This window comes from Rattus norvegicus, chromosome X (assembly GCF_036323735.1).
Source record: "Rattus norvegicus strain BN/NHsdMcwi chromosome X, GRCr8, whole genome shotgun sequence".
NCBI lineage: Eukaryota > Metazoa > Chordata > Mammalia > Rodentia > Muridae > Rattus > Rattus norvegicus.
Window position 1 is genome coordinate 44,248,813 of NC_086039.1, and position 13,768 is coordinate 44,262,580.

The 13,768-nt window shown below is 44.2% G+C and overlaps 1 pseudogene; it reads left to right on the plus strand.

The window, feature by feature from the left end:
* Positions 1–3,507: 3,507 nt before the first annotated feature.
* On the plus strand, positions 3,508–13,521 carry Magea10-ps3 (MAGE family member A10, pseudogene 3; annotated as a pseudogene).
* Positions 13,522–13,768: the final 247 nt, after the last annotated feature.

The window sequence follows — 13,768 nt, forward strand, 5'->3', positions numbered from 1 at the left end:
AGTCAGGTAACTTTGTGTGAACTAGCTCCTTACTCCTCGAGTCTAGAGATGGTCTAAAGTCACTGGAAACTTTCCCTGAGGAAAAGCGATGGAATAGTTGGCCATTTCAAACAGGTAGCTAAGACTAGACTGTGAAAAGAGTGGTTGGCCAAAAGTCACCCAGATCATATGGTATTAAGAATATAACCTCACCAAATTGGGACAGCTGCGAGGGAATGAGCGCCTAACCCACTTGTCCAGGACTGACCTTGGGCACCATTTCCAGTGTTCCCAGAAATGCGTGACGGTGTGACATTTTTATTCTGATGCAAAGTGGATGTGTAGGTTATTTAAGCTGGATCCAAGGACCACAGGCCCCGACAAATGAGGTAGATGTTTGTCGTTTTGGGGTCCTGAAGCAAACAGAGCCCCATTCTCGAAAGACTCTTGTTCTGGTTTCCATATCCGAGGAGTCCGCAGGCTGAGGGCCATTTGCCGAGGTCCATTGAGTTTAAATGATGCTCGGTGCTGACCTGGTAGTATATGAGACACTCCACAGTCATCTATATCTAGCGACATAGGGGGCCGCGAGAACATTTTTGAGTTTCCTAAGTTTAAAGGAACCTCTGCGCTGATTTGTGAGATAGAGCGCCTCCCCAGGCTTTCATAGGTGGTGATCTTGTGCACTCAGCGCCATTTTGTCAGACGCCTAGAAGGGTGGTCGCCTCGCTGTTACAGTTGAGGTAAGAATTTCAGGCTCGCTCTCAAACCTTCATGGACAGACAGTTCCTAAATAATAGTGCTTCATCCTTTTAGTCTGCTTAGTTCGCAGTCAGGTAACTTTGTGTGAACTAGCTCCTTACTCCTGGATTCTAGAGATGGACTAAAGTCACTGGAAACTTTCCCTGAGGAAAAGCGATGGAATACTTGGCCATTTCATACAGGTAGCTAAGACTAGACGGTGAAAACAGTGGTTGGACCAAAGCCACCCAGATCATATGCTGTTAATAATATAACCTCACCAAACGGGGGCAGCAGCGTGGGAATGAACCCCTAGTCTACTTTATCCCGGACTCTGTCCTTGGGCACCATTTCTGATGTTCCCAAAATGCCTGAGCATGTAAAGTCGAAGAGTAGGTTGTTTAAGGTGGATCCAAGAACCACAGGCTCAGACAAACTACTTTTGTATCATTTTGGGATCTGGACTTAAACGTGAGCCCCATTACCGGACATAGCTTGGGCCCCAGTCTCCTTGTTGGTGAACAGGACTGTTTTTTGACGTTTCCCGAGATTAAGGGATGCCTCAGTGAGGACTCGGCCATGTGAGTCCCTCTGCAGTCATATATTTCGTAACACGGGGACTGCGGGAACATTTTGAGTTTCCTGAGGCCTAAAGGAACCTCTGGGCTGATTTGTGGAACAGAGCGCCTCCCCAGGCTTTCGCAGATGGTGATCTTGTGCACTCAGCGCCATTTTGTCAGAGGCCTAGAAGGGAGGTCGCCTCGCTGTTACAGTTGAGGTAAGAATTTCAGGCTCGCTCTGAAACCTTCATGGACAGACAGTTCCTAAATAATAGTGCTTCACCCTTTTAGTCTGCTTAGTTCGCAGTCAGGTAACTTTGTGTGAACTAGCTCCTTACTCCTCGATTCTAGGGATGGTCTAAAGTCACTGGAAACTTTCCCTGAGGAAAAGCGATGGAATAGTTGGCCATTTCAAACAGGTAGCTAAGACTAGACTGTGAAAACAGTGGTTGGACCAAAGCCACCCAGATCATATGGTGTTAATAATATAACCTCACCAAACGGGGGCAGCAGCTTGGGAATAAACCCCTACTCTACTTTATCCCGGACTCTGTCCTTGGGCACCATTTCTGATGTTCCCAGAAATGCCTGAGGATGTAAAGTGGAAGAGTAGTTTGTTTAAGGTGGATCCAAGAACCACAGGCTCAGACAAACTACTTTTGTATCATTTTGGGATCTGGAATTAAACGTGAGCCCCATTACCGGAAACAGCTTGGGCCCCAAGCTCCTTGTTGGTGAAGAGAAGAGCCTGAGGACTGTTTTTTGACGTTTCCCGAGATTAAGGGATGCCTCAGTGAGGACTCGGCCATGTGAGTCCCTCTGCAGTCATATATGTCGTAACACGGGGACTGTGGGAACATTTTTGAGTTTCCTGAGGTCTAAAGGAACCTCTGGGCTGATTTGTGGAACAGAGCGCCTCCCCAGGCTTTCACAGGTGGTGATCTTGTGCACTCAGCGCCATTTTGTCAGACGCCTCGAAGGGAGGTCGCCTCGCAATTACAGTTGAGGTAAGAATTTCAGGTTCACTCTGAAACCTTCATGGACAGACAGTTCCTAAATAATAGTGCTTCACCCTTTTAGTCTGCTTAGTTCCCAGTCAGGTAACTTTGTGTGAACTAGCCCCTTACTCCTCGATTCTAGAGATGGTCTAAAGTCACTGGAAACTTTCCCTGAGGAAAAGCGATGGAATAGTTGGCCATTTCAAATAGGTAGGTAAGACTAGACTGTGAAAACAGTGGTTGTACGGAAGTCACCCAGATCATATGGTGTTAAGAATATAATCTCACCAAACGGGGGCAGCAGCGTGGGAATAAACCCCTACTCTACTTTATCCCGGACTCTGTCCTTGGGTACCATTTCTGATGTTCCCAAAATGCCTGAGCATGTAAAGTCGAAGAGTAGGTTGTTTAAGGTGGATCCAAGAACCACAGGCTCAGACAAACTACTTTTGTATCATTTTGGGATCTGGACTTAAACGTGAGCCCCATTACCGGACATAGCTTGGGCCCCAGTCTCCTTGTTGGTGAACAGGACTGTTTTTTGACGTTTCCCGAGATTAAGGGATGCCTCAGTGAGGACTCGGCCATGTGAGTCCCTCTGCAGTCATATATTTCGTAACACGGGGACTGCGGGAACATTTTGAGTTTCCTGAGGCCTAAAGGAACCTCTGGGCTGATTTGTGGAACAGAGCGCCTCCCCAGGCTTTCATAGGTGGTGATCTTGTGCACTCAGCGCCATTTTGTCAGAGGCCTAGAAGGGAGGTCGCCTCGCTGTTACAGTTGAGGTAAGAATTTCAGGCTTGCTCTGAAACCTTCATGGACAGACAGTTCCTAAATAATAGTGCTTCACCCTTTTAGTCTGCTTAGTTCGCAGTCAGGTAACTTTGTGTGAACTAGCCCCTTACTCCTGGATTCTAGAGATGGTCTAAAGTCACTGGAAACTTTCCCTGAGGAAAAGCGATGGAATAGTTGGCCATTTCAAACAGGTAGCTAAGAATAGACTGTGAAAATAGTGGTTCGACCAAAGTCACCCAGATCATATGGTGTTAATAATATAACCTCACCAAACGGGGGCAGCAGCGTGGGAATAAACCCGTACTCTACTTTATCCCGGACTCTGTCCTTGGGCACCATTTCTGATGTTCCCAGAAATGCTTGAGGATGTAAAGTGGAAGAATAGTTTGTTTAAGGTGGATCCAAGAACCACAGGCTCAGACAAACTACTTTTGTATCATTTTTGGATCTGGAATTAAACGTGAGCCCCATTACCGGAAACAGCTTGGGCCCCAATCTCCTTGTTGGTGAAGAGAAGAGCCTGAGGACTGTTTTTTGACGTTTCCTGAGATTAAGGGATGCCTCAGTGAGGACTTGGCCATGTGAGTCCGTCTGCAGTCATATATTTCGTAACACGGGGACTGCGGGAACATTTTTGAGTTTCCTGAGGCCTAAAGGAAACTCTGGGCTGATTTCTGGAACAGAGCGCCTCCCCAGGCTTTCACAGGTGGTGATCTTGTACACTCAGCGCCATTTTGTCAGACGCCTAGAAGGGTGGTCGCCTCGCTGTTACTGTTGAGGTAAGAATTTCAGGCTTGCTCTGAAACCTTCATGGACAGAAAGATCCTAAATAATAGTGCTTCACCCCTTTAGTCTGCTTAGCTCCCAGTCAGGTAACTTTTCGTCAACTAACTCCGTACTCCTGGATTCTAGAGATGGTCGAAAGTCACTGTAAACTTTCCCTGAGGAAAAGCGATGGAATAGTTGGCCATTTCAAACAGGTAGCTAAGACTAGACTGTGAAAACAGTGGTTGGACCAAAGTCACCCAGATCATATGGTGTTAAGAATACAACCTCACCAAATTGGGACAACTGCGAGGGAATGAGCGCCTAATCTACTTGTCCAGGACTGTCCTTGGGCACCATTTCCAGTGTTCCCAGAAATGCGTGACGGTGTGACATTTTTATTCTGATGCAAAGTGGATGTGTAGGTTATTTAAGCTGGATCCAAGGACCACAGGCCCCGACAAATGAGGTAGATGTTTGTCGTTTTGGGGTCCTGAAGCAAACGGAGCCCAATTCTCGAAAGACTATTGTTCTGGTTTCCATGGCCGAGGAGTCCGCAGGCTGAGGGCCTTTTGCTGAGGTCCATTGAGTTTCAAAGATGCCTCGGTGCTGACCTGGTAGTGTATGAGACACTCCACAGTCATCTATATCTATCGACATAGGGGGCTGCGAGAACATTTTTGAGTTTCCTGAGTTTAAAGGAACCTCGGTGCTGACTTGTGGTATAGAGCGCCTCCCCAGGCTTTCATATCCGGAGACTTTGTGGACTCGGCGCCATTTTGTGAGATGCCTGGAAGGGAGGTCGCTTCTCTCTGCCAGTTGGTGTAAGAATTTCAGGCTCACTCCGTACCTTTCAGGAGAGAAGCTTCCCCAAATAATACAGCTGCATCTCTTTGGCCTCCCTAACCCCCAGTTGAGTAAGCTTGTGGGAATGAACTCCTTACTTCGGGTTTGTGGAGACTGTCTTTTCCTTTTTCTAACATTCCCGGAGGAATTCAGGTGGAATCTCGAGATGAGTGAAACGAGTAGCTTTGAACGGATTGTGGAAACATTGTTTTTTTGTTTTTTTTTTTAAGGGAACCACGAATGCTAATGTTTTAATGATGTAACCTGCACCAAACAGGGGCATGCTCGTGGGAATGAGATTCCTCTGAGACTCTTTGGTGCTATTTCAGAGGTACTCACAGATGCAGGATCAGGTGACATTTTCCTTGTGAAGTTTACATGGGGAGTAAACGTTAGTGGGTTTCTGAAGCTGGATCCAGGATCCATAGGACCAGAGAATTAAGTTAGATTTGTATTCATTTGGGGTCTTGACGCAAACAGGCACTACTTATTGGAAAGAGCTGGACCTTCAGTTCTGTTATCAGTGAACTCTGAAACCTGAATTCCATTTTGTGAGATTTTGTTGAGTTTAAAGAGTGCTTCAGTGCTGACTTTAGCTAATGAGACAGATATCTACACCCATCTAATTGTGGTGACACCGGGAATTTGGGGATGTATTCTGAGGTTCTTTAATTTTATGAAAATTTCTGTGCTGACTTTTGAGATAGAGTGACTGTCCAGTCCTAAACATCTGGTGACTTTGTGGATGCAGCACCATATTGTGAGACAGCTGGATTGTTGGTGGCCTCGCTGTGCCTTTCCAGTTGAGGTAAGAAATCCCTCTGACTCCAAATCTACTCATGATACATTGATTACCCCACCCCAGCAAACACAGCTTCCACACATGGTCTTGAGTTTGAAAGACAGACACCCCCTACCTTCCATACTGTGCCACTGGGGGATTTTTTCTCAGGTTTCTAGAACAATTTTGTACCAGAGTTGACAGCTTAGGGTGGAGGAAAGCACACCTTCCACTCTGATGTTTCCAGAAATAATGCAATTCCATCCCTAATGTCAGCCTAGCTTCAAGTAGAGCTCACCTGTAGGAGTGAACCCCTTGTTCCATGATACCTGAGGACAAAGGAAAGACAATATTTTAAGTTGTTCTGTTAGAGAAGGAGGTGGAATAGTATACTGGGTGAAACATGTTCCCAGGATTGTAGTGTGAAAACCCTGCTTGGCGATGAGTGACCCCACAATTTATTGGATAGAAAATGTGAGCTACTTTAAACAAGGGAAAATTAATTGAAATAATCTTATTCCCTTCCTTCTCTTGGGACTATGGCAATAGTTACCAATTCAGAAATCAGACATCACAATCATTTTAAATAAAGATGCTAGATGAGAGTGGCTTTTGGAAGATTGTTTCTAGATGGGTAAGCCCAAACCACCTGGTTAACTTGTATCATTTTCAGGATCTTGAAACAAGTAGGGATGTTATCCAAGCTTCCACATCTGCATACAAACAGTTCCCAGACTCTGAAACAACTTGTGAGATTCCTTGTAGCAATACAGCTACACCCTGCTTTCTGAATGTGGGTGAGAGCCTAGGGCAGGCAAAAAGTCTCCATCAGAACATAAGGACCAATAATAATGCCAATTTCACCCTTCAGTTAGCATTGCATGGAATATAACAAGCTTTTAGCAGGAGATGCTTGCTGGGTCCAACTTTGTGGTCCACGAATACAGGCATAGTTAAGAAGTTCTCAGAAATAAACTTAGCTCACATTCAGGGAGGAAGTTAGTCCTGAGAGTGGACCATAAAAGCTCCAGTCCAGAGAAATTGTCACATTGCCATTGTTACTGGGCACTAAACATGGCCCCAGATGCAGAATTCAGCCTCTGCTCACTTTCAACAATGTAGAGGAGCAATGTTTAAGGTTACATGAGCCTCAGGGGTAAGTTCACATTCATGTTGCAGTAACTTCCCTGTCTGTGGATTGTTTAGGTCCCCGGCAGGCTAGAAACATGGTTCTCAACTTGTGGGACACAACCCTTTTGGGATTATATATCAAACACCCTTCATATCAGATATTTACATTAGGATTCACAACAGTTGCAAAAGTGCACTTATGGAGTAACAACCAAAATGATTTTAAAGTTGGGTGTCACTACCACATTAGGGAGTGTATTAAGTGTCAGTATTAAGAAGATTAAAGAACACTCATCAAGAGAGTACCCAAATTGTTATTCAGTGTGTCCATCTGGAGGAATGACCCCTTCCATTCCTACTCTGGGATTCAATGTCTAAATTTTTAAAAAGATTTCTGAGAGGAGTGTGTTTTTCTGTTATTTGTAGAACCCTCACATAAGATAGAAAGGACCACTGGAGGCTTTTCAGATTCTTGCAGTAAATCCGGGTTGGTTGGTATGAGTGAGCACTTTCTCTTGCAAGAAATGACTTGGAGTCCTCCAAATAATTTTCTGCCATTTCTGGAAGTTACAGAATGCCATAGTTCTCACTGAAGGGGAAGAGGCCCTCCACATACTGCCACATCCTCATCCAGGTGCTCAGGGAGGTGTTATATCACAATTTTAGGATCCTGGAGGGCTGACACATGCTTTCAGTCAGAGTAAGTGTATAGTAGAGTGCAAAGACTCTTTCATAATTGGGGGGCCCAGAAAATGCAGGTCAAGCTCTGCTGTCTAGTAGACTCAAAATAGTACTTTCTTGCCTCCGACCAGCTGTCAGCAGTTGGTTACAGTGTCGATGCCATTTTTAGAGTTCCCTGGAGGAAGGAGGACTTGGTCCCTTTCTGACTCAAGTGTAAGTTGCTGGTGACCTACACATGCCCTGTACCATATAGACAGCCTCCATTTAATACAGTTGCATGCCTTTGACTAACCTGAAACAAACAAGAACCCTTATTTGTGGTCCCGTATTCCTGCCCCACTATTTCAACTACTTCCAAGGACTTGCAGTACACAGAACATTTTCTTTCTGGAGCTTAAAGGCTGCCGTACTTTTAGCTTTAATGGAATTCATGGTGGCCTATACTGCATCCTTTCTGTATAGGAGGGTCAAAGATAACGCAGGTGCACTGTTGTTTGTGTCCCTTACTAAAGAGTCCTGTAGTTTGAATCAAATAGGTGAGCAGGAAATCATAATTCCTCAAAGGCCAGGTAAAGACATAGTCCTCTTTCTTACAGTCTGGGTGAGAAGTAAGGGTGAATTGTAGATTAATTCAGCTATATACTTATTGTACACACCTGCAACGTATGGGATGACACCATGTAGAAATTAGCCTTTTCTGTTTTTTTCACCTATTGAAATCTGGGAATCTTTAGTTAGAGAGACACTTCAATGGTTACCAGTACTTGCTGGTTTTGCAGGTTCGATTCATAGCCAGGAATGGTGCTTCACAACTCCATTTCCAAGGCAACAGGAGCCATTTTCAAGTTCATTTGTGTATGCGCCAGGAATATATGTGTTCTGTTTAAGTAAACTTTTTTAGGTCTAGTAGTGGTGGGACTTGGAGGATTTGGAAGAGTGTAGGACATAAATCATGCTGGTAACTTTGGTAAGATAGAGCAGATCAGGACCAAGAGACACAGTGTCACACACCTGAGTCTTAGGTGACTCTCAGCTCCCTGACTGACTCATTGACAACACCCTTGTGGATAAAATAAAAAAGATTTCTGGAGTCACCACATGAGGCCAGTGCAATGTGAGGGTGAGAGCTCTGGTTTAACATCTGAAATCCTGCTTCAGATTTAGTCGCCCCAGATTAAACCAGCTCTACCTAATTAGTCTCAAGTCAACTAAGCAAGTACAATCAAGAGGAGTATGTTCCCAGTTAGACAAACATCCCAGCATAGTGGGGTATGTAATTCTAGCTGAGGAGTTATAGGTAATTCATACCTACTGGGAGAGATTTTGTTTTCCTTACGTTTGCAGATTCTTGTCAGTTGATCATAATTCAGTCGATGTCCACATGCCCAAGTGTATAAAGATATTAAAAATTTCACTAAATGTGCTAAAAACTATGAGAGTCCAGTATTTATAGGGACATGGAGGGTTTGGTAGAGTGTGTACAACATAAAAGCATGTCAGGAAGTCTGGTAACGTCCAACAGGTCAGGACATGTAGGCTCAGTGGGAACACACCTGAGGCTTAGTTGACTCTCAGCTTGCTAACAAACCCCTTACTTGGAACACAGGCCATGCTTCTCACACAGAAGAGAAATGATGTATAGTCATGTAGGTTAAAAAAGAATTCTGCATGTTAATGAGGTGCCTGGAGTCCTGAAGGTTTTAGCCTATAAGCTTCCCATTTTGGAAATCCCACCTGCAAATAGTATTTAATATCAGGTACACCCTGAGAAGCAGGGTATAGTTTTAAGCATCCATTTTGTGTCATGACAATAAACAGTTTGGAACCACAGATTGTCTCTGTTTACCAAGAACTGCTGTGGGAAGCCATGGAGGCCTTCTACAGAGACCCAGCTTAATCTCCCTTAGAAGGCCTCTCTGTGCTCCCTGCCACAATTGCCACCATGCCAACCGCTGTCCATCTAAAGACTAAGATACCCACTGGAACAATCTGGACCTCCACTTTACCCCAGCCCTTGGCTAGATGCTGTTCCCAGTCGCCAGGATCCCAGACTCCATTCTCAGCTCTTATGTAATTCCCAGCATAGCTTGGAAATCTAAGAGCATGAGAACCCCACGGCCCTGAGCTCGATGAAAGATGAGGAACCCTCTTTACCAACTCTGGCTTTCCTACATCTCTGACTGTGGTTTTCCACCACCAGAACAGAGCCTAGGTGCTTCTGTCTGGCCTAGCACTAGCCCTGGCAGCAGGAGCATGGGATAAGCACAGTCAAACTCCCCTTTTTCCAGCTCCCCAGTGACAGAGCTGCCCTACAATACAATAGGAGAGATGTTGAATATGATTAAATTGTAATTTATGAAACTATACAAATTTCAAGAAAATATTTTAAACTTTCATGATGCTCTCTGTGTACTCCTGCAGATCCTTGTATTGAAGATGAAAGTTTTCAGTTAGTCTGAGGAACCCCAAATTAGTGCTTCCCCATATCAATTCTGTATCTAACATGGTGGAATTCATTCCTAGCAGTAAGGCTCTGTCCTCCAATGGGACTCTGAGTAACATCATTTTTGGAGCAATTGTAATAGACAGAGCCCAGTCTCCATGAAGTGATATGTGAAGACCCTGTGTGTAAACTGAAGAGATGTCCTATTAGATAATCCAGCAGGATCAGAACAATAGGGATTATAGTACACGTGACTAGGGTAGTCAAATGAGTGGCCTTCTTTGACCTCAGTAGATAGAAGGTCAGAACCTTATTCTGAGGTCCGTGGTAAAGAGGTCCTAGGAAAGAGAGTTAATCAAGGTAAAATCCAGGGTTCTCTATGGACAGCACACTTCAAATACTCCATATAATATCCAGCATTGCCATTGCTCTCATAGCTGCTCTCATAGGCAGTGTGAGACACAAACCACAGTTATGCATATACACTCCATTATCATTCTCTCTCTTTTCTAAGGAAGGTGAGCCTATCCACTGAAGGATATCAGAGCAGCAGTTGGAGTATCAGAAAATTATCAGAAGAGGTGTCCAGCATTTGTAAGCAGTCTAGGTAAGTTTGAGTTACCATGGTGAGACCTAAAGGAGAGAAAAAGAGCAATACCCTCCATAACACAGACTTTCCTAATACCTGCCAAACTCCCTAAATTTTTCCAGGAAAGCCTTCGGTATGTGAGTACTGTGACTGCCTGTCCTTTATGCTTCATGATTTGTTTGTGATTTATTTGCGAGATGAAGACTTTGAAGTCAGGTTGGCTGAGGAGTGATGTCAGGATGGGGAACAGAGAGAGGAGTCACAGGATTAGCTGTATGTCAGACATGTATGTCTGGGGACTATGAGTCCACGGCACAGAATATACAAACTATAATATCTCAGTATGTTCTGTGGCCAATAATCAGGGGCATTAGGTGTCATGCTTACTTGTCCATTTGGCAGGAATGTGGATGTCTTTGGAAAGATGAGGTCTTGTGTTAATTGCACAAAAGTGAAGGTGCCAGGAAGAAGTCAGTAAATCAACCTCAAGTGGGTTTTGAAACCCCATTATCAGCCCAGATTCACTCAGGTCATATGACCAATCCAAGATAACCCACTCAGATGTAAAAGGATTTGTCATCTTCTCAGATATCAAGAAGGAATACAACTTGACCCGGGTGCATAGCCATTCTTAAAGACAGGTGTCCAAGAATCGTGCAAGTCCATGTAACATCCTCCAATATAGAAGTGAAGGAAACCTGTCACAGGCCCCCCAAACACTTCTCACACACCTGACATACACACTGCTGGAAGGGGATGTCTTGATACGCACTCTATCTTTTTTTCTGGTCACAGGTCTCAAGGAACTGAGATCCTGGGAAGGGGGAGTTTGACTGGAGATATCAGAGTGAATATCTCAAGAGGGCAAGGACTGAAGGTAAGGACTGAAGATTTCCTGCCATTTAAACAACATGGGGTTTGTCCTCTACCTGCCCTCCTGTAAGCTGTGAAGAAGCTCAGGGACCATAGACGATTTCTGTTACCTCTTCTTCTCTTCCCTCTGTATCACAGAAATAGGACCTTGGTTTAAATAACTTAGCCTCAGATCATAAGGTGAAGCAGTCCAGACCTTGTCACTTATCAAGGTGAGCATAGGGCAGGTCTCACACCTTAGGACACATGAACACCATTGAATTGTCCAATCTCTTGTAAGTTAGTCTGAATCTGTGCAGCCAGATGTGAAGTGCCATTCACGCATTATATTATGTTTCAAAATACTGGTCAGTTAAGATTTTTCAGTAGACTATCTGATTGGCAGGGTCTAGCACTTGCAAGGGAAACATGAGTAACCAGAAAGATCATAGAAGACACCACTTACTGGGGTATTGTTACCCCGCACCCCCACAGTAGACATTATCAGTACTGTTAATGAAAATTCAGTCACAAACTAGCAGTTTGAATCTGTGGAATGTGGTCAGCATGTCTTAATGATTTGAAACTCAAAGATATGAAAATCTTCCTCTGGGATAGTGTCCTCAGATCCTGTAACCGGGGCACAAGTATCTATCCTCAGAATTTATGGGGATGTAGATACTGCAAGTATATAACAATGGTTCAAACAGTTGAGAACATGAACACCCGACATTCTCTGGCATCAAATATTCTGGTGGTATCCCTGAGCTTATCTTCCCTCTGACTGCACCCCAAATAGGTTGTTCATTTTCTGTTTCTGTATTTCAAGGTTCTCAGACTGCTATGAGTCCTTGTAGCCTAGAGCACTATTCAGAGGTTTTGAATAACATGACTTTTCGCAGGTTGTTCGACTGTGACTGCAAATAGAATCCATAAACTCTCTCCACTTTCCCACCAGGTCTGTGTCCTCCTTGTTCTGATTAGGACAGTATCCAGCCTGTCTGTACCAAGGAAAACCACAATGGATGATGCCCATAACATCCAATACAGCAACCTCCAAGACAATGCTCAGGCCGAACAGGAGTTGGACAATGCCCAGGCTACCATGGCTGCAGCAGAGGAGGAAGAAGCCACCTCCACCTCAAAGGCCGAGTATGGTAGTGGAATACCAAGTCCTCTCCAGAGTCCTGAGAGAGCCTGCTCTCCCTCTGTGGCACTGGCCTCCATTCCTGTAGGCCCATCTGAGGAGGCTTCCATCAGACAATTAGAGGCGCTGGAAGACCCACTCTATTTGTTGCACAATGCACAGAACGTAAAGGTGTATGATTTGGTGGACTTTCTGCTTTTCAAATATCAAACGAAGGCATTCACTACCAAAGCAGAAATGCTGGAAACCATTGGTAGAGAGTATGATGAATATTATCCTCTGATCTTTAGTGAGGCCTCTGAGTGCATGAAGCTGGTCTTTGGCCTTGACATAGTAGAAGTGGACCCTTCTGTCCATTCCTATGTCCTTGTCACTGCCCTGGGCATCACCTATGATGGGATGCTGACTGATGTCCAGGGTATGCCCAAGACAGGTGTCCTCATAGTTGTACTGGGTGTCATTTTTATGAAGGGAAACTATGTCAGTGAGGACATTATCTGGGAAATGCTGAATAATATAGGGTTGTGTGGTGGGATGGATCCTTACATACATAGAGACCCCAGGAAGCTCATCTCTGAGGAGTTTGTCCAGGAAGGGTACCTGGAATACAGACAGGTGCCTAACAGTGATCCTCCTAGCCATGTGTTCCTGTGGGGCCCAAGGGCCTTTGCAGAAACCACCAAATTGAAAGTCTTGCAGTTTTTTGCTAGCATTACTAAGACTCATCCCAGAGCATACCCTGAAAAATATGCAGAAGCTCTGAGAGATGAGATAGACAGGGTCGAGGCCTGGATCTTCCAGCAGATGCTTCGACATCTCTGATCTGGGCACTGTCTAGTGCACTGGCAATTCATATCTAACATCAGGTCAGACAGAGTAGTCACTGATCCAGCTATTGTACCCTCAACTGGGAGCTGGTGGGAGGAGAGCATAAAGCTTTCTATGTTTATTCTATTTGGGTGACCTTAGGATTCTTGGCATTTCAAAATGTTAATACTCTTATTATAAGTTGCATTATGTTCAAGTTTAATCTTTTTGCAATGCATGCATTCTTGTTTTCCAGATTTGAAACTGCATGAGGATGACTTCTGTCTGTCTTTGTAAAATGTCCCAACCTACTAGTACACTGAAATTGGAATTAAGTTGGTAATGGAAAAAATCTCAGCTTTAACTTGTAAAACAAGAATAAAATAAAAATTTTGATTGTCTTATACTTTTTAGTCTCTCATTGTGGTTAACATATTAAAATTTAAACAAAAAATTATAAATTGAATTTCTATCACAAAACACTTCACTGTTCTTTGTAAAGTTGTGTGTTAGCAGTGGGATATTTCTAGAATTCAGATATTTCCTTATCTAATGAAAAGTGGCATACAGTTTAATCCAGAGCCATCATTTTTCTAGACATGTTTTGGGTAGGATCCACAGCTCTGTCAATACAGTTAGGGGTTCTTCAGATG